The 20,822-nt window shown below is 37.8% G+C and overlaps 1 protein-coding gene across 7 annotated transcripts in view; it reads left to right on the forward strand.

Annotated features, from left to right (window-relative positions):
- Positions 1 to 20,822, forward strand: part of ANO4 (anoctamin 4) — a 422,750-nt gene that overhangs the window by 72,821 nt on the left and 329,107 nt on the right. Inside the window, exon 1 of one of the 7 annotated variants that reach the window (XM_074271363.1) lies at positions 19,110 to 19,207. The exons of the other annotated variants lie outside the window; for them this stretch is intronic. The gene's annotated coding sequence lies outside the window, so the exon portion shown is untranslated. Of the gene's footprint in view, positions 1 to 19,109; positions 19,208 to 20,822 lie in introns of those variants that run through there. 7 annotated transcript variants of the gene reach the window in all.

The raw sequence follows: 20,822 nt of genomic DNA on the forward strand, positions 1-20,822 counted from the left end.
TTACATCTGGCAGCTTCCTTTTTTGATTATTCTCACAAATGCAATGGTAAAGTTGGTTGTTTCTTTGTGACTAAAAGATTGAGAATGCTGTTGGCACCTTCTAAATTTGGCTCCCTCTAAATCTGGCACCCTGACACAAAACCCCAGTTGTAGTGCCCTAGTTACAACTCTGTTTTGTACTTTTAAAATTTGCATTAAAAGATAATGCATGGCTTTAAGAGATGGAAAACCACACAAGAAAAAAGTTTTTTAAAAAGTCATTAAATATGCTCCTCTATACACACACACACACACACACACACACACACACACACACACACACGTCGTAGTTTTAATGGATATAGAGTAGTTCTCTGAAACTTGAAGACTTGAGATCAAGTTCTAGTTTTGCTACATATTGACTATGTGATCCTAAGCGGATCACATAATTTTTAGAACCCTGGGCAACGTTTTATGGTTATAAGTTCACTGAGTTTCAGTGGCAGAAATATCTCACTGGGAGTCTGTGGTTAACAGAAAAAAATTATATACACGTGTGTATTTTCATTTTAACACATATATGCCCATATATATATATATATATATATATATATATATGCTTACATGTACATACTTATGTATGTGTACTGTGAGAAGAAATATAACCTCTGCTTCTATATAATCAGGCAGCATTTGACCAAAGGTGAAAGGCTGCCCACTTATGTGTCAGCCACTTATCTGTCCTGGCCATTTTGCCCTCATTCTTTCTGTTGCTGTTATCTCACTGTTTGTCTGTTTCTCTATCTCCTTTTGTCCCCCTTTCTCTCCTGTTTACTCTCCCTATATTCTCATTCATTCTCTCTCTCTCTCTCTCTCTCTCTCTCTCTCTCTCTCTCTCTCTCTCTCTCTTCTTCATTTTCACTCTTTTGACTTCTACATCTGTCTATTCATCCATCAATCCATCCTTTTATATTACTTTACCATCTAGCAATCTACTTGTCTGTTTCTGAGGAGGGGTCTCCCTGTCTCATCTGGGCTAGAAGCGTATGAGTGATCAGCACAGAAACTCTGACATGTTCTATTTCTGACCTCTTTCGGCAGCCTTGTGTCCCCACTGTTCCCCGAGGGCTCCCCATATTCACGCCAGACTTTGACCATCTGTTTAGCTTTGCCCTACTGAAGCTCAGAACTCCTGAGAGCAAATGCTCTACCGACTTTATTTTCCTTGGTAGCAGGAATTATAGGCTTGCACCCCTATACCTGGGAAAACTTGCATTTCACTGGACAGGATGATGGTGATATTGTAGCATCGATAGAGATGAAGAGATGCAAAATAATTTGAGGAGAAAGTAGACACTAATACCCAGGGAATCTATAGAGAAGGCAATACCTGATGGAGACTTAAAGAGACATAAGGATTTTTAGGGATAACTTGAGGAGGGAATATATTCTAGCTGTGGTTGACAACCTTAGAAAATATACAGAAATCAGAGATGGGATGACAGATATAGATAACTGCTAATAATGGTTTGGCTGGAATATAGATTACATGGAATAAAGTAACTTGAGACAAAACTAGAAAGGGAATCTGAATTCAGATGATTGAAGAACTAAAAAGTTGCTCTGAATTTGCATTTTTGCCCTTAAGGCAATGAAGAGCCACTAAAAATATTTGAGTAGGGTAGTGATATGGCCACAGTTATACCATAGAATGATTGTCTCGGTAGCTCTGCAGAGGATTAGTTAGAGATAAAAGAGAATGAATGTTAGGAGACTAGTTAGGAAGCTGTTAAAAATCTTCAAGATGAAAAGTAATGAGTATCCAAGCTAGTGATCATAAGAGTTGAAAAGAGATAGATTCAAGAGATACTGTGGAGGCAGAATTGGCAAGACTTGGTGACTGATGAAATACGTAACATGGATGAGCAAAGAGTTTTGCACAGTGAAGGTTCCCCCAAGAAATTTGTTGAATGTTATTGAATCAAAACAGGTTTAAAAAAAATCACTGTATTTTGTACCATTACTTCAGTGTGAAAGAAAAGAAGGTTTTATATCTTGGTTTGTGCTAGCTTAGCACTTTCTTGATTTTAGTTCAGTAACAAATGGGCCTCTAAGATAAGATTTAGTTGCTGCTTGCCTCCTGTGTACATTAATTCATATTGTTTCCTTCAGTGTATTTTGTAAAATGGCTAAATAAGTTAACTAGCAGCTTCCCCAATTTGCTGTTCCCTCTCTTACCTCAATGCATTTGCCAGGCACAATTGGAACTAAGATTGTGTGAATCAGTAAGGAGGGCTTGTAAATCATGAAGTTGACCATCCACATTCAGCCTGTCATTGATGAAACCAGCCTTTAGTTATCCACAGATGTATGGAGAATGGGCACCGAGGCTAGAATGCAGAGCACAGGTCAGCTGCCATTGTTTTGGTGATCTATGTTGTCTAACTTAGCTGTATGGACCTGACCTAAGTTGGTCCTAGGTGGTGATTTTACAAATGAGTAAACTGAAAGTCAAAGTGGTTAAGCAACTTGCCTTGATTACTAAGCCAGCGGCAAAGCCTGCATTCACAATCAGATCCAAAGGATCAAAGGTAGAATTAGAATTTATCTTCCCTGACGCCAAGTCCAGTACTCTTTCCACTGTGCCATATTATCTCTCTATTCTTAAAACCACAGTTTTTCTGTGAACATCATCCTGAATATTAATGTTGTGTCCAGTTAGCTCAGATTTTTCCTTATTAGGATTAATTGTGTATTTTCAGAAAAATTACTCTTGCAGAATGGTTTTTGAGGTTCCCAACCAATTTTGACTTAATTACTAAATTTTTAAACTAAATTACAAAAAAAGGTCTTTGTCAGTAGTTATAAGGATCTACTTTAATGTTTAAAACCCCCTCAAATTCATAAACTCTGAAGTATACCTGCCCCTTATAAAGCATTAATAAAATGACAGGTCCAATCCAAAGTTTTATATTTCAATGGATTTATACTTTTGGCATCAGGAATATTCCCATCATTGTGTAGATTGTCACTCATTTATACCTACCCATTGGGGTCATCTCTTGGCCATATTCATTCATGTATTCTACATAGAAGGTTCAACTATTATTCTGGGGATCTTTCTTTAGAGCTCTTAAAATTGGATGGATATCAGTAAAACACTCAAGGTATTGATTTGTTATTCTTTGTTCCTGCCATTATTGGCTCACCTCCTTTGTGGTCGTGAGAGTCTTTGGTGAATAACTTTAGTTTACAGTTTCATTTACAAAATAGTACCCAATGTGACCATAAGTCGTCTCTGTGAGACTAAAATAATGGAAAGGAATTTGTATTGGTAAAATCAACAGGGGATGTTGATGAAAATGCAAAATCACATATCTAATCTTGTCTTTTTTCCACTAGGGAGAATCATACAGAAAATGTCTAAGTTTTATGTTGTATTTCAAGATATTTCAAAGATGAGAATTCCATTTTGCTTTGTTAACTATTTTTAAAAATACCTTTTTTTCTCTTTACTTTCATGATTGTTTTGAAAGAGTGGGAGATATAGAGCCAAAAGACTTTGGCCTTTAGTGTTAGCTCTGCTCTTTATCAGCTGTGAGACCTCTTTGAATCTAATCTGTGAGATACAGTTCTGTTTCAGGCAGACTGACTCAGACTAGTTCAGTGATTCAGATTGAAGATCGCAATGCAATGTGACATGTACCATAAAATACAATAAAAACAACTTTATTCAGCATAAGATTCAAAAGGATACAATTCCTTCTTAATAAAGTAAAATGCTATTCCCTTCTAGACATTATGCCCCATAGTAGTGGGGCCATTTGATGAGACAAGTATCCTTGCAGGACAGTGGAAATTCTGCTAATGCTCTGGAACACATCCCATCCCATCTCCATCCAGGCTGGGCTTTTAATAATCCCCTTAGACCTTCAGTCCAACCAATTTCCAGGGATGACTTCTATGCTTCCGTAAAACGCAATCAACACAGCCTAAAGAAAATAACTTTTATACTTACACATGGGTAAGTTAGGGTTAGTACACATAGGAGTATGAATACAGAATAGTTCTGAACAAAGTTCTTCACACATCTTAAAATGCTTTATAAATGTGAGCTATTATTATAACTAACTCTGCTGCTTATAGTTATATGGCTTGAGGCAGACACAAAATCATAGAATTCTAGTGTTGGAAAGGTCTTCAGTGGGCATTGGGTTCAATTCATATATAGAAGAAATCCCAACTCTGAAAGAGCCCTCGAATCTGAAACCATTTTAAGGTTGCCTAATATCTATGTAACCCTGGGCAAGCTTCATTTCCCCCTTATTTGTAAAATGCATTAGTTGTACTTGCTGGTTTCTAAGGTACCTCCCAGCCATGAAGCTAACATGCAAACTTCTCATTCCATGACCCATTCTGTTTTTTTTGCTTAATTCCCATTAGAGAGATAAAATGGCTAGATTCTCTTTCTGAATACTATTAACTTCTAGATGGATTTTAGGATTATTCATTTGCTATTAGAAGGAGCCTAGGACATTATCTAGTCCACTCTCCTCATCTGACAGATGAGAAAACCAAGAGGCAAAGAGAGGGATGACTTATACAGGTAGCAAAAGCTATTTTAGTTGATTCCAAACCTACTTTTCTCTTGGTCAAATCCCTTCTGAGACTTCTTTCTGTGTTAAATCAATGGGCAGCATTTTTAGATGTAATAAGGATAAAATATACATCCTTCCAAAAAGATCAGGGGCAAAACAAACATGTCCATTATTGGCACCATTAATTGATCCAGTTCTAGAAATGCCAGCTGTAACAATAAGGCTATAAAATGTAATTGAGGGAGACTGCTATTCTAAAAAAGCAACAAAAAAGCCACTTCTTATTTGATCCTACTTTTACTGCGGAAAGTAATGGAAAGAATGGAAGGGAGGGAGGGGAAAGAAGGGAAAGATGGATGGATATAAATTAGGAGATGGAAAGGATCTTTATAGCCACCTATTTCACCCAAATCTTTCAGTTTACATATAAGGAACATAGAATCCAGAGACAGGGTAGTGATTTGCCTGAGATTATACACTTACTAAGGGGCAGAGTCTGAATTCGAACCCATGCATTCTGACTACAAATCCATTATTTTTTCCATTGTACCACACCAGAAGAAAGAAAAGTCTGTTTTCATGTTTATTCTCAATGTGGTTAGCCAGGGTTCACCTTCACAGCTTTTATTCAGTCCACAAATCTGGCAAAAATGTGCCTCATATACTGGTATAAAACAAACCATTCTAGGGATGAATTTTCAAGCACACTGAAATATGATGATTTGTGTGATTCTTCCTGATGAATGTATGAACGTTCATCCATTCATTGTTCGGCCAATGTTGATGTCTGGATAAGTGCATTTGTGGGGATTCTCTAATGTTCTTCCCTTCTTAAAAAAAAAAAGTCCTATAAGCTTAAAATGACAGGTATGCAAAATTAATAATTCATAAAAGTATTCTCAAATGGCTTCTTGTTAGAGGTGAAAAGGGTTCTTTAAAAAATCATAAAAGGAAAACCCAATTTATTGTCAATTTTGATTTGCTGAAATCTGTGTTTATGCCTCAGCCCTTTAAACTCTTCTTTGTTTTCTCCCAGATCAAATTCAGAACTGATCACAAAGCCAATAAAAGGGAGTTTGAGGATAAGGTTGGGTGAGGAACAGCAAAGAGCCTCTGTCACTGGATTGCAGGATCTAAGGGGAGGGATAAAGTATAGGAAGACTATATAGGTAGAATGAGGCAGGTTATAAAGGATTTGAATGCTAGAGGTACTGGAGATAATACTGGAGATATTGGTAACTACTGGAGTTCTTGAATGGTTGGGGAGTGGGAGGAGGTGAGAGTGGTAGGGATGACAAAGTCAGACCTGTGTTTTGGGAAGATTACTTTGACAGCTGAGTGGAGGGTGGAGAGGGGAGAGGCTTGAGGCAGAAATCAGTGCCATTATATCTGTAGTGTTTATTCAACATGAGCAATTAATTTAGTATATTCCTTTGTTTCCAAAGTGCTCCAATTAGTCATGAGAACTGATGAGTACCAGAGGATGAACTTTTATGGAACAAATTAATTACTGGAAAGTCTCACAGTTATAAGAAAATGTTTTAAATGGTGGGGAAGGTGAGGGCAATACTTATCACATGGAAAATTAACTGGAACAAATTGTGGTCTCTGCATATCATAGTTACAGGAAGGCACCATAGTGAATTGAAAGTCTGAAAACTTCTATTACTGCACATACATAAACTACTTTCTTTGAGCCTCAATTTCTTTTTTTTTTTTAATTAATTTATTTAAAACAAATACAAAAGAAAAAAAAAACAATTGCCATATATATAGCAGAACATGAGGATTTAAAGAATGAAACAAGAAATTTCCATTTTAAGAAACTCTAATAAATACTACACATTATATTCAAAGCTATTGGTATTTGTTTCCTTGTAGGTTTTCTTTTGTTTCCTTTTGCTGTACATTTTTGAACTTTATTCTTGTTTTCCTCTTTCCTCCTTCCCTCCCCTCACATACCCCAAGAAGGCTACAATTATTGTTATATTTATATGTGTATGTATATATATACATATACATATATACCTGTAAGCATACATATATATATATATGTATATATATATATACACACACACACACATATTTATATACATCATCTATGTAAAGGGGCATCTTGTCCTCTGTTTCTCTGAAGTTGGGTAATATCACTTCATAAGTTCAAGTCTTTCCACCAGCTCATCATTTCCTGTACTACAGCAATATTCCAACCTTATATTGTCTGGTTATTTTAAACAAAAATTGACATAGTGTAGTTTCCCTATTTTTCTTTTGATTAAATTTATTTTAGCTTTAACTTTATATGAAATCAATGATTACTACCTCTGCTTTTTTTTATTCTATTCCTGATCATTATAATTATGTTCGTGTATATCTCTTATCTCTGCTGATTCCTCTGCTTTATTTCTGCCTACTACCTGGTCTTGACTCTTCTCTTATCCTCTCCCATCCCTATTCTTTTCCATCCTTTTTATCTTTGATGTATTTTATCTACACATCTTTCTATACTCTCCCTTATCTAATTCCCTGCCCCTCTAATTCCTCAATAAATTTAGAAGAGTTTTATACTTTTCTCAACATATATCTCTCTACATCTACATGTAATATAGATATATGTTATTCCCTTAACTTGTTCCTGACGACAGTAGGGTTACAGAACTACCAGTTCTTCCCCCCCCCCCCATCTAATTCCTCTGTGTCAGTTCTTTTCTTGCATCTCATTCATACTTTATTTTTATCTTTTCCTACATGGTTTTGCTTTTAGAATTGCATCATACTCCATTCTACCCAAATCTTTCTTTAAAATTGCCTAGTTACAAATGACATTTGTAAACATATGGTTTTTACAAATAAAACATAAAAAGTTTGTTCTTATATAGCCCCTTGTAATTAATCTTTGATGTTTATCTTGCATTTTTCTTGGATCTTATATGTCAAATTGTCTATTAAATTCAGATCTTTTTGCAACAAAATCCTGAAAGTCTGGCAATTCATTGAATGTTCAGTTTTTTTCCATTGAGGATTATGTTTAACTTTGCTTGGTGTGATACTTTCATCTGCAAGCCCAGTTCTTTTGTTCTTTGATATATACTGTTCTGATATCTGCAGTCTTTTAATATAGCTGCTGCTAGGTCTTGTATGATTTCAGTTGTAGCTCTACCAAATTTGAATTATTTTTATTATTAAATCTTTTTATTTTCAAAACATGGAGAAAACATGATATGTCTCTCTGATTAAGATGACAGGAAAAGATAATGATGAATGTTGGAGGGGATGTAGAAAAAGTAGGGCACTAATACATTGTTGGTGGAGATGCATAGTGGTACCTCAGAGTTGTTTTAATTTGCATTTCTCCGATCAATAATGATTTAGAGCACCTTTCCATGTGACTAGAAATAGTTTCAATTTCTTCATCTGAAAATTATCTGTTCATATCCTTTAACCATTTATCAATTGGAGAATGGCTTGAATTCTTACAAATGTTAGTCTATTCTCTATATATTTTAGAAATGAAACCTTTAGCAGAATCCTTGAATTTAAAGCTTTCCCCCCCTCCCCCAGTTTATTGCTTCCCTTCTAATCTTATCTGCATTGGTTTTGCTTGTATAAAACCTTTTAAACCTAATAAAATCAAAATTATCCATTTTGCATTCCATAATGTACTCCAGTTCTTCTTTGGCTCAAAGAATTATTTTTTTCTTATTGCTCAGAATATTTTCTCCTTGACTTGGGGGTTTTGGAATTTGGCTATGGCCTCAATTTCCTTATTTGTAAAATGAATTGGTTGTACTAAATAATCTCTGAAAGTCTCTTCTGGCTTCAAAACTTTGAATCTATTATTATTCTATTCTATAACAGGCATTTATTTTTTATTTTTTTATTTTTTTTTTATCTTTCACCACATTTTATTTTATTTTTTATTTTTATTTTTTTTAATTCATTTTTCCAAATTATCCCCTCCCTCCTTCCACTCCCTCCCCCCCCATGGCAGGTAATCCCATACATTTTACATGTGTATAACTGGCATTTATTAAGTGCCTTCTGTGTGACACTCACTTTGATAATCTCTGGGAATACAAGGAATAACAAAGTAATCCCTGTCCTCAAAAAGCTTCTATTCTACTGGGAGTGGATGAGCAAGGCTATTAATGACATGTAAAACAATTTGGGGGGGACTGCAATTTCATCAGTAAAAGGAGCTCTCAGTGAGGAAGTACCCTCCATCAATACAGATGAGTACCTATGATTAAAACTTAGAGTATTATGGGTGCCCTGGAAATTGAAGTGACCTACCAAAGATTATAAAACCATAAAGGGCATTTGTGCAATATGTACTACCTTGCTGCACTCTATTGACATACAAAATTAATGCCAAGTAATTTCAGGGAGTGGGCTATTGGGAGCACTAATGGATGAGAAAATCAGATAAGGTGATAAGAATGAATTTTAAGGACTTTAGGGAAGTGAAGAAGATTTATATGAATAAATGCAGACCTAGAGCCACAATTTGCAACTGACTTTGACAATGGAAAGGAAAACCACAGATTTGGGGGAGCTGGCAGTGATAAATAAACATCAATAAAATAAACATCATTAAGTATGGCCAAAATGGTGCTATGGAGAGAGTGCTGGACTTAAGAGTCAGGAAGATCTGAGCTCAAATTCTGCCTCAGACACTAGCTGGCTGACTTTGAGCAAGACATTTAACCTCTGTTTGCCTTGGTTTCCTCAATTTCAAAATGAAAATAATAATAATCCTTCCATCATATTGTGAGGACCAAATGAGTTAATATTTAGAAAGTGTTTAGTGTGGTATCTGGTGCATAGTAGTCATTTAATAAATGCTTCTTTACTGTTTCCTGTAAATCTACGGTTTTTACGAGGTTGGTGTCTATTCAGGGAGGATTGAAAGGGGAGTTATTGGCAAATGAGAGCTATGTTAAAACTAAGTCATCCATGAAACATTTTTTAAGTGAGACAATCAAAGTTTATCTCAGTATGTGGAGTACATAGCTTAGATATAAAAGGTCACCACATAAATCAATTAAAGGAGCAAGGAACATTTTTTTTTTTTATATCTAGGAATAGGAAAAAAGTTTGTGATCAAAGGAGGAATAAAGAGGGATTGCGTAAGGTAAAATGGGCAATTTCTATTACACTAAATTGGAAAGTTTTTACATTAATTGAACATGAATTGAATTTAGTTTTTCTCTTGCCCCTCCTCAAGTGTAGGCATCTTTTTAAAAAATTTTGAGCGATTCCTAATTTATCTGAGGTTTTTATTTATTTTTAAAGAAACAGTATATGAAAGACACCTTCCTCTTAGTGAAAGATTTATTTGTGATCTCTTTGTGAGACTTGGCATGCTATTGGTAATCGAAAACTATGTTAATTGAAAATGATGTTCTTCCAGATGACCATTGGAATTAACCTTCATTTATTGCAAGTCCTTTTGATGGTGATTTATGCCTTAAGCTTTTCACCTTACATAAAACTGGCTCCAACCGGAAATGCAATGTGAGATGTTCTAGGAGGAATTTTCCAGAGGCTTTTTGCATACCACCCCAAGAAGCCATCAGAGGAGAGGAATGCTATAGGAATTCCCAACCTCTTCAACTAGTAATGCATTGAAAGCTTTATTTAGTTTATACTTAGGAGAACAAAAGAGATCAAGAGCCTTGTAACTTATTCCCCAGCATCAAGCTGGACTGGAGCTTTGGGAGCTTTTTATATGAGACTAATTTGTGAGGTCATGTGGCTTGCTGCTTACTCATTCTTTACTCATTATAAGAGACATAAAAGAGAGATATATTGACATCTGTTGTGTGCCCACCCCTGAGGTTGCAATGAAATGATGGCAGTGATAGTAGTTGTGGTGGTGGTGCTGGTGGTGATAGTAATAGTAGCAGCATAGTAGTAATAGAAATAACAGTAATAGTCGTAATAATAGTGTAGCAGTAGTAGTAGTAGTAATAGCAGCAACAGCAACAAAAGCAGCGGCAGCAGTAGTAATAATAATAATAGGAACAGCAGCAGCTGTAATATTCTAAAATGCAATATTCTCTTATTGGGGTTCTCATGGGGTCTCTGGAGGCAGCCTTCCTTTCAGTTCAGTAATCACCCCAAATGCAGCCAGGTGTTAAAATCCAAATCCTTTATTGTCTCTTTCCAAGTCTTGTCTCCTTTCCTACTGCCCGGTTAGCTTTCTTAGAGGCCTTCTGTAGTCTTGGTTCTGAGAGCTTGAGCTCTGGCTTCTGAATCTCCCTGAATGAATCCTGGCTGAGGCTCCTAGCTTATATGTGGTCTTTTAAAGGTGTGAATCTTGTAGAACTCTAGTAAGCACTAAGTACATGTACTGAACTAGAGAGCTGTTAAGCACCATGCTAAGTTAGCTAACTACTGTATCAATTCCACTGACTTTGTTTTAAGTTCAGAGTTCTGGCCCATAGCAAGCAGCAAGCAGCAACAGCAGTAGTCAGTAGCAGCAGTAGTAGTCAGCTTCAGTAGCAACAGTAGCAGTAGCTAACATTTTTGTTGCCTTGAAAGACTTGCACAGGAATTTATATATAATGCTTGATTTGATGCTCACAATGACCTTGTAAGATTCCCCTTTTTTTTAAATAAGGAAATTGAAATTCAGGGTAGCTAAGTGGTTTGTTCAGAGTCACATAACTGGGAAATGTCTAAAGCAGATCTTTCTGAGGTCCAGGTCTCTAGCCATTCTGCTCCTTAGTGAAATTATGAAAATGGACGTCTTGGTCCCCTAATTGAGGAAGGATCAAGAGATAGGCACAGGTCCTCTAAGATGACTTCACATTACAGATGAATGAACAAGAAAGATGAATTGCTCTTTTGATTTCCAGGTTAATCCTTTTTTTCCAGTATGTCATGCAAAATATGCATATGTGTCATCTAAAATGTTACTTGTACATGAGAGAAAATATGATGTAGTAGTGAAAGCAAAGTCAAAGATCAAGATTTCAAATCCTGACTCTACTACTTTGTTTTTGAGAAGTCAGCCTATTCTGGCTCAGGTTCCTCATTGGGAAGGGGCTGGTTTAGATTTTCTCTAAGATTTCTCTCCATCCTAATTCTTTGTTCTTCCCCACTATGTTGGAGGTCCTATCCTGGGCTGCCTTATTTTCTTTTTCTTGATGAACTTATCTACTGTTATTGATTAATTTATTATTTCTATCATTTGTACATTTCTATACAGCTGAGGCAGCCAGGTGACCAATAGTTAGAGCTCTTGGCCTAGAATCATGAAAACCCAAGTTCAAATGCAACCTTAGACATTTTACTGTATAACACTGGGCAAGTCATTTAACCTCTGTTGACCATAATCCACTGAAGAATAAAATGGCAAACCATGAGAGTATTTTTGCCAAGAAAACTCCGTGAATAGCAATGGAGTGATATACTATAGAGTGAGGAAGAGTCAGATGTGACAATGACTGAATGATAAGAAAAATGCAGTTTACTCCCAGATCTACATACCTAGTACTAGTTTGTCTCCTGAGCTTCAGACTTGCATCACTAATTAGATGTCCCATATGTATCTTAAACCCAATGTCCAAAATGAAATTTAGTATCATTTTCCTCTTCAAAACTTCCTTGTTTTGGTTGAAGATAGCTGTCATCCTTCTAGTGGTCCTTCTTAGCTTTATAACATTATAACCATAACTTTATACATCAAATCCTTGGCCAAATCTAGTGGATTCTACTTCTGAGACCTCTGTCACATCCATTCCATTTTCTTAATTCCCATGGACACCATCTTAGCTCAGACCATCATCACTTCTTGCCTAGATTATTGGAATAGCTTCTTTTTTTATAATAAATAGATAATTTAATGTATATGCTCTGAAAATAATCTAGATGTTCTACATACATAACAGATACTATGAAATTTTCTCTATGAAACAAGGAAGATTTGAGTTCTTTTTTAAAATTTATTTATTTATTTTTATTTATTTATTTATTATAATTTATTATATTTATTATAGCTTTTTATTTATTTATTTACAAGGCATATGCATGGGTCATTTTTCAACACCTTTGCAAAACCTTCTGTTCCAACTTTTCCCCTCCTTCCTCTCACCCCCTCATCTAGATGGCAGGTAGACCAATACATGTTAAATATGTTAAAATATATGTTAAATACAATATATGTATACATATTTATATAGTTATCTTGTTGCACAAGAAAAATTGGATTGAGAAATAAGGCAAAAATAACCTGAGAAAGAAAACAAAAATACAAGTGGACAAAAACAGAGGGATTGGAAATGCTATGTTGTGAACCACACTCATTTCCCATAGTTCTTTCATTGGGTGTAGCTGGTTCTCTTCATTATTGAACAATTGGAAATGCTTTGGTTCTTCTCATTGTTGAAGAGGGCCACATCCATCAGAATTTATCATGTATAGAATTGTTGGTGAAGTATATAATGATCTCCTGGTCCTGCTCATTTCACTCAGCATCAGTTCCTGTCAGTCTCTCCAGGCCTTTCTCATCCTGCTGGTCATTTCTTACAGAACAATAATACAGAATAGCTTCTTAATTGGAGTCCCTGCCTAATGTCTTTCTCTTCTAATACTCCTGCATAGTTGTCAAATGAGAGGTGAATTTGACCATGTCACTTTCCTACTCAAGAATTTTCAATAGCTCCCTTTTTTCATTGTCAATAAAATAGAAATCTCTGTGTGTGTGTGTGTGTGTGTGTGTGTGTGTGTGTGTGTGTGTGTGTGTGTGAGTGTGTGTTTCCTGCTGGCATATTGCACATCAATCTTCTCTCTACATTGTGTTACAGTAAACCAGCTTACGTGTAGTTGTTCTGGCTTTTGCTTCCCTGCCTTTCAGGGGCTGTCCACCAATCTTGGAATATACACCTTGTTCCCTGCCTCTCAGACTCCTAAGATTTTATGAATTCTTTTAAACCACCACCTTTTGTGTGAAGTTTCTCTTAATCACTCTCCTTTGTCAGTGCTCTCTGCCTGCAAACTACAATGTGGGTACTAAATATGTGTAAATATATATCAGTATGAATATGTATAGATTATATGCATAGATACCTTTTATATTATATATATATATATATACACACATGTACATATCTACTATATATGTGGTTTTATTATTTAGTTACATGTGATTTTTCATTATCCTATATGGAGTTTTCTGGCACTGATAATAGAAAGGTTTGGCATTTCCTTTTTCAATGCTTTAAGGCAGAAGTTAAGTGACTTGCCTAGAGCCACACTGCTAGTGAGTATCTTAACTGATTGGAACTCAGGTCTTCTCTATTCCAGGCTCATTGCTCAATCAAGAGGCTACCTAGCTAGCTCCTCATATATAGGTAGTTGGGAAGACTAGCAGCTTTTTACCTGTGTGACCCTGCCAAGTCACTTTACCTCTGTCTTCCTCACTTTCCTTAACTGTAAAATGAACACATCTACCTCACAGGATTGTTGAGATAACACTTGGAAAGGGCTTTGTACAATGTCTGCTACATAGTAGGTGCTATATAAATGCTTCCATCTTGTATGGGTCTCAACATCTACTACCAAGTCATAACCATGGTAGACATGAAAGTTGCCATTAAAAGGCCTTCCTAAAGCCTAGGTCTCACTTTATCATTCTTTTGCTTGATAGCCTCCCTATTACCTCTGGGATAAAGTATAAAGTCTTTGGAATTTAAGGCTTTCGACAAATAATTAATTTTCTGTTCTATCTCTTCCTTTTTCTCCTCATTTCCTCTTCTTCCTCCTTTCACCACTCTCTTTTTCTGTCTCCCATGTCTCCCAGTCTTTCCTTGTCTTTTTTCCTCTCATTTTCTGCATTCTGCCTCCTTACCCTTTCCAGTTTCCAAGAAAAGAAGGCCACCTTTATATTTAGAAAACCTTTAGTCAGACCCTTTCTCTGCTACTGTCTGACCTAAGACAAATCACTTAATTTGGGTAGGTGATTTCCAGTTGCCTTTGAAGACATCCATTCCCGACTCCAATTCCAGTACTCTCTACTGAATCACTTAGCTGTCTCAGTGTGTACCAAGACAAATGACACATAGCTCCTGCCCTCAAGGAGGCTATAATCTACTGCCATCTCTTGTTCTTTTCTCTCTTGGATATCATTGTAGTGGGGAAGAAAAACACACACACACACACACACACACACACACTCTTATCTTCTGGATTTCCTTCCCTCACTTAGATCTTAGATCTGGGAGGATTTGCAGGGCTCTGTTGGCAGCCGAGCCAGAGTACAAGATTTTTCAGCAGGCTTGGCTGCTGTGCCTGTACATTTTCTATGGTTTGGCTTTCATTTATTTTGGACGATTATCACACATTTGAAAGGCCGCCTACTAAGCACTTTGGAGTAATTATCTCCAGTCAGTGACCTTTGGGGCATCAGCATTAGGAGACTCTGGTGAAGTCTGCAGCTCAGGGCTTCTGCTGAATTCCAGAGAGAAATCCAGAGAGAAATTTGAATAGACTTTAAAAGGGACCATATTGTAACCATTTGCATTAGATCCCACACTTTTCTGGATTACTGTTTTCCTCCCACTTCTCTTGTAATTGAGGATCACTCATCCTGGCTTTAAAATTAATTGTAGGAACAGAGTGGTGGTGGTAGGGAGGGGAAGAGTCTAAACCTGCAAATGCAAATTATCTGAGTCTTTAAATGACAAGCTTCAAATCCAGATCTACAGTATAAGAGGATTATGCTTAATCTCTATGGTAAAATAAAGTTTCTGACTTAACTGGGACAAAATATTCATTTCTCCTTTGACTTTTTTTTTTTTTCTTTTTCAATTAAAAGGTTTTTGTTTTCCCTACTGCCCAGCCCTTCTCCTATTGAAAAAATAAGGATAAAATCTTTTTATTTTCTTTCTGTAAGTATATGATATGTAGTTTCAAGCTGCTCTTGAGCAGCTCAGAAGTCATTTCATTTTGCACATGAGAAAACCTGGGGAGGAGTAAACATTCAAGGCAGGGTTTGAACCCAGAGCCTTTGATAGGGGTCAGTATTCTTTCCTTGTTCTAGGTGTTTTTATCTGTCTTGCTGTTGATCAGATTTAAATAACAATCACATTCATTCATTTATTTCCAGGAAGTTTTTGCTACAAGAGAAAGTGCTGCCCTTGGAATTTGGAAAAATCTATGTTCAGAGGAAGAAAGGAGTAACAAGAGATGATGCATATTCTAGGCTGGGGGGGTGGGAGGAGAGGTTATAAGCTATCAGTCTGTCAAGGCTTTGTTAAGTGATCACTATGTATCAGGCCCTGGGCTTTATAGACCAAGTGAAACCTTTTCCTATACAACCTAGGAAAAGCAAAAAAATAGGAAAATGGTTACTTAATAGATTAGTTTGGCTAGAATGGAGCAAATGTGTAGGAGAAGCCAGTGAATTCAGTGTAGGAGAAATTCAGTGTTGGAAAAATACATCACAACCTAGCAAGAGAAGACCTTGGATGCCAGCATACTGAGTTCACCTTTTATCTATTTTATCCTGTCTTTTTGTATTTAGTATCACTTCCTCAAAAATATTTTTCTTCTTACTATCTGTCTCTCCCTCTCTCTTTTATTCTCTCACTCTCTCTTCCATTTGTCCCCTCTCTTTTTTCTCTCCCCTTTTCTCAAAAACAAACAATGGATTAGAGAGTTCTGGTCAGATCATCTCTTCAACATCTCTCCAGATCTTTATTGATATTGTAAATATTTGGGTGTTATAGTCATAAGAGGCAGCATGATGTAGTAGAAAGAACCTAAAGTCTGCCAAATTCTGGTTACAAATTCTACCTCTCTTACCAAGTTAAACTAGTTTTGGGAAAATGGGACTCTGTCACAGGTCATTGAAACTTAGATGGTGCTGGAAGAGTTTTCATTCCTTCAGCAATACAGAAGCAAATGAACTTAGCACCCAAGAAACGAAAATAATTAATGAAAATACAGAAATATCATATGGTCTGTGCCTAACTACCTCTTTCCTCAAGTTGCCTGGCCATTCTCTCTCCTGGACAATAGTTTTTTTTCACCAGTAGCCTCATAGTGTACCCCAGGGTTTCTGCCTGGGGGGAAGAGACTTTCTCTTCAGTTTTTGAGGTAGTTTTGTGCCATTTATTTGTCTTGACTGTTCTAATGCTTGTTAGTTGTGTGACCATGGTTGAATCTCATAATATGTCTGAGTCTCAGTTTCATCATCTGTGAAATGGGAATAATATCAGTAATATTTAACTCACAGGTTTGTCTCGTGTGTTTAAGGGTCAAATGAGAGACCCTGTGTTTTCTTAACAATAAATTATAACAATAATCACCAGTTATTGTTGCTATGAAAAATTGTTTGCCTTTTGTTCCCTTTGTCTTAAGGGGATAAGTCTTTTGAATTTAAATTAAATTCAAGTAATAGAATGGAAAATACATCAAGGTGGCCTTCCTGGATACCATTAACAAATCAATTTTTTATGTATTATTTGCTATACTATCATATTTCATATATATGTAGAAAGAGAGAGAGTAGTGATTTATAAAAATCACAATTAATCTAAATTTTTTAGCTTTAAAGTATTTGTTTTTAAAGCATTTTTATTATGTTGTCCATTTTCTGCAGTAGAGGAAGTTGATTTTAGTACCCTGTAATTTTAAATGTTGTTGCTTTTTTTTTTTTTTCAAGCTTGTGCCTGCTATATTTGCATAATGGTTACAGTGAAAAGACTCTTACTCATTCAGTTCCAATAGATGACCTTCTAAGGTTAATTCAGAGCTATAATGAGTAGTCCTGCTCCCCTCAATTGGATCTGAGAGCAGTGGTAGTCTGTTCTCAAGGCCTGATGTTACCCAGGTAACATGAAAACATAAAAATCTTTTCTGCTTTTGTAGGGCTCATGGAGTTCACTCCCAAATCTAAAGGTGGAAAAACATTTTTCATAGAATATTAAAGTTTCTGATATAGGAAACTAAGTATGAGAACCAGAGTTGTATTGGCACTTCCTTGGGGATTTGTCACTTGTCTTGCAGAGGGACACACTAAAAGAAATGAAGTTTAAAAAAAAAACCCTCTTAATTGTTCATTTTATTATAATCATCTTTGATGCTGGGAGTTTCTATGGTCTGCTACTGTGACTTATTATAGTGGTGAGTTAGCTACTTCCCTGAAGGCTGGACTTCCATTTAAAGCATTAACATTTGGCTATACCTTCCCCAGGAAGAAAAAAGAAAAGGTCAGCTTTCAGAGGAATATAAATGGTAACAAAATATTCAAATGCAATTCAAGTTGGAGGCAAAAGCAGGAGCTAAAATTAAAAACACCTTGTAAATATGGGGAGTAGGGGATAAAATGTTGGGGGGATAGCTGGATTTTTCTTCTGATTCCCACTTTGCACTTTTACCTACAAAAAAGGGGGTAAAATCACTTGTCTCCCTGGGGATAAAATGAGGCTTTAAGGTTTGTTCTGCTGCATTGCAAGTACAATACACATGCACACACTCACATACACACACACACACACACACACACACACACACACACACACACACACACACTCACAAGCTCAGTTAAGGCTAGGAGTCAGGCTCCTAGTTTTTCTCAGTCTAAACTGTTAAGATCTAAAATCAGAATGGTGTTTTTGATCGACCTCACCAGGGTAAATGATATGAGGAAGAACGAATACACTAGCTCTGAACTCAAAGGACCCAAGTTCAAATCCCACTTTTGATGCGCACTCCTGTGACCTCTGTTTCCTCATCTCTAAAATAAAATGGCTGGATTAGATGGCATCCAAAGACTGTTCCAGCTCTAGGTCTAGAACCTTAAATAAGCTAGAATACCAGACGACCAGTAAGATTTTAGGGTTCTTTTCAAGTTGAATTACTTGAGGGGATTGTATAGGAATTGTGGAAAAGTTGCTGCTGAGGTTTGAGAGAGTGTGGTGGCAGGGTGTTGTTTCTCTGGAAATCACGACCGAATTACCAACTCCCGGGGAAGTGGAAGGGTTAGGACGCTGGATCAGACCGACTGCGTGTTGCAAACCAGGAGCTGGATGCACTGTCTCCCCACCAAACTCCGCTCTCCGTTCCTCGGTCCGTTGTGAGACGGACACAGCTCAGGGTGTGCCGAATTGGCTGGCGGCTGGGGCTCTTCTGGAATACTGATGTTGTTTCCCCGCTGTCCCTCTGCGCTTGCACAGCACTCCCCGTCACCCCTTCCCTCCCGCTCCTCCGCTCTTGGATCCCCCACCTCACCTGACCCTTGCAACTCCCCCCTCCCCAGAGGAAATCCCCGCTTTGGGTGAGGATGTCCAGCAGTGGTCCACGGAGGGAGGGGGAGGAGATCTGAGCAGCCTTAGTGATTGAAGAAATGCACCAGTCTGCTGTAACTCCGGCTCTCTATGTAGGAGTCCTGCTCGAGACTTCTTAAGCTCTCCCAGCACAAACAGCTGCATGCGTTGCTGAAGGAAGGCTGCGAGGGAGAGAGAGCTTGTGCTGGGGGGGTGGGTCGCAGGGCTTCCCCCCCTCTGTCTGCCTGCTCTTGGCCAGCCCCGTGCGGAGGAGTTCCTGGTGGATTTCTCGCTGTGGAAAATCTCCTAAAAGGATCCCTGGTCTCATTCCCTTGGACACTTTCTATTTTTATGGTAAGTGTGAGGAGAGCTTGTCTGCTGCTGCTGCTGCTGCTGCAGAGGGGATGCTTCTTTGCGTAGCTTAGGGGCTTAGTGACCTTCCTTCTGTCTCTCCCCGTGTTCCAACTGAGCTCTGTCCGTGGTCCTGAAAAAAAAACAAAACTACCCGGGGCCATTGACCTTCCTTTGCTTGTCTCTGCTCGGCTCAGTCCTTTGGCAGGGATGGGAACAGAAGCGCTGTGGCTTTGTCCTTGAAACAGGAGCCATGGAAATATGCTCACAGTTGTAAACTGCAGCAGTGTGCTAGGTGGAGGGATGTCTGGGGGAGCTGAAAAACAAATGGGAAGGGGGAGAGATGAAGCCCCTAAGGGAGCCTCTAAGGATCTCAAGGGACCAAGCACCCTGCATGTGCAGCCATATAGAAAACTATTTCATCCCGTTATATGGGGGGACTTGTGCACACGTGTGTCTCATGCTAGTGTCGGTGCCTGTTTCTGAAGGACCCAGCCGTATGTGTCCTGGAGACGTACATTGTTTCTCAGAGATTGCAATTTGGGCAGTAAAAATGCGTAGTGAGATGAGTGAGCCTTGCCTTAACTGGGGGTTGGAGGGGGTGTGTTGCTCTATGACCTCATTGGTACTTTCTACTTCTAATTCTTAGGGGGTCCTTTTGGGGGGAGGATGAGATGTTTTCAGGAGTGGGAAAATAGCCTACTTGTGTTAATATCATCCTGTTCTCAGACCCTTTGATGTAATTTGAATAATTTTGATTTCCTTATAGAAGATATACAGCCCACATAACAACCTTCTCGTTGCAACCCTTTTGACTAAACCCTGAGCCAGGAAGGGTTAAACAAAAGAGGGGATGCTGGCATCTCTAAAGGGAGTAAACACTTTAAAATACAGATGGCTATCCCTTCTGATTACTATCTTCTCTCTGCATATATGAAGGAGCTAAACATAAGCTGCATTAAGAGAGCCCCAGGTGGGCTAGCTGCTCACTCTCCCTGGTCTAGTCCCCATTATGTTACTCTAGGAATTATACTGTACCACTTTCCGTCATTCCCAAAGGCTCACTGCAGGGTTATGCTCTAGCACTCCAGTTCTGACTACATCACAGGCTGACTGGAGCCCACAGAGAGCAAGAAAATGTGGAGTTGTCATCCTAGGGAGCCTGGGTATTGCAGGAAATGCCATGCAAGGATGAGCGTGCACTTGCTGCAATACCTGCAAAAGGGGAGTGTGCCTAGGATGGAGCTCTTTACTTTGGATTGTGATGGTGCTTTTTCCAGCTTGGACTGGAGTCTCATTATCTCATTTGAATTGGTGGGGCAGATTATGTCTCCGTTCTTTTCATTCATTGGAAACAAAGTAATTGAACCAGTATTTGTCAGGGGGTTTTATTCTTATGCTTTGTTGAGAAATGTAGAAGCCAGAGAATGCGGTATGCTTTTTTCCCCTTACCCCTTTTATTCCTCTTGCTGATTGGCTGGTTAGTGCACTAAAGTTGTTGAAACAGTGTGTTCTCTCCCTTTCTTCCACTTGGCTTTTAAAATGCCTCACTAGCTAGGCAGTTCTCTTAACGCAGCAGTGGAAGACCTGAGGTTGTTTACTTTGTGATGACTTACTA

Source organism: Sminthopsis crassicaudata, chromosome 5 (genome assembly GCF_048593235.1).
Source record: "Sminthopsis crassicaudata isolate SCR6 chromosome 5, ASM4859323v1, whole genome shotgun sequence".
Lineage (NCBI taxonomy): Eukaryota > Metazoa > Chordata > Mammalia > Dasyuromorphia > Dasyuridae > Sminthopsis > Sminthopsis crassicaudata.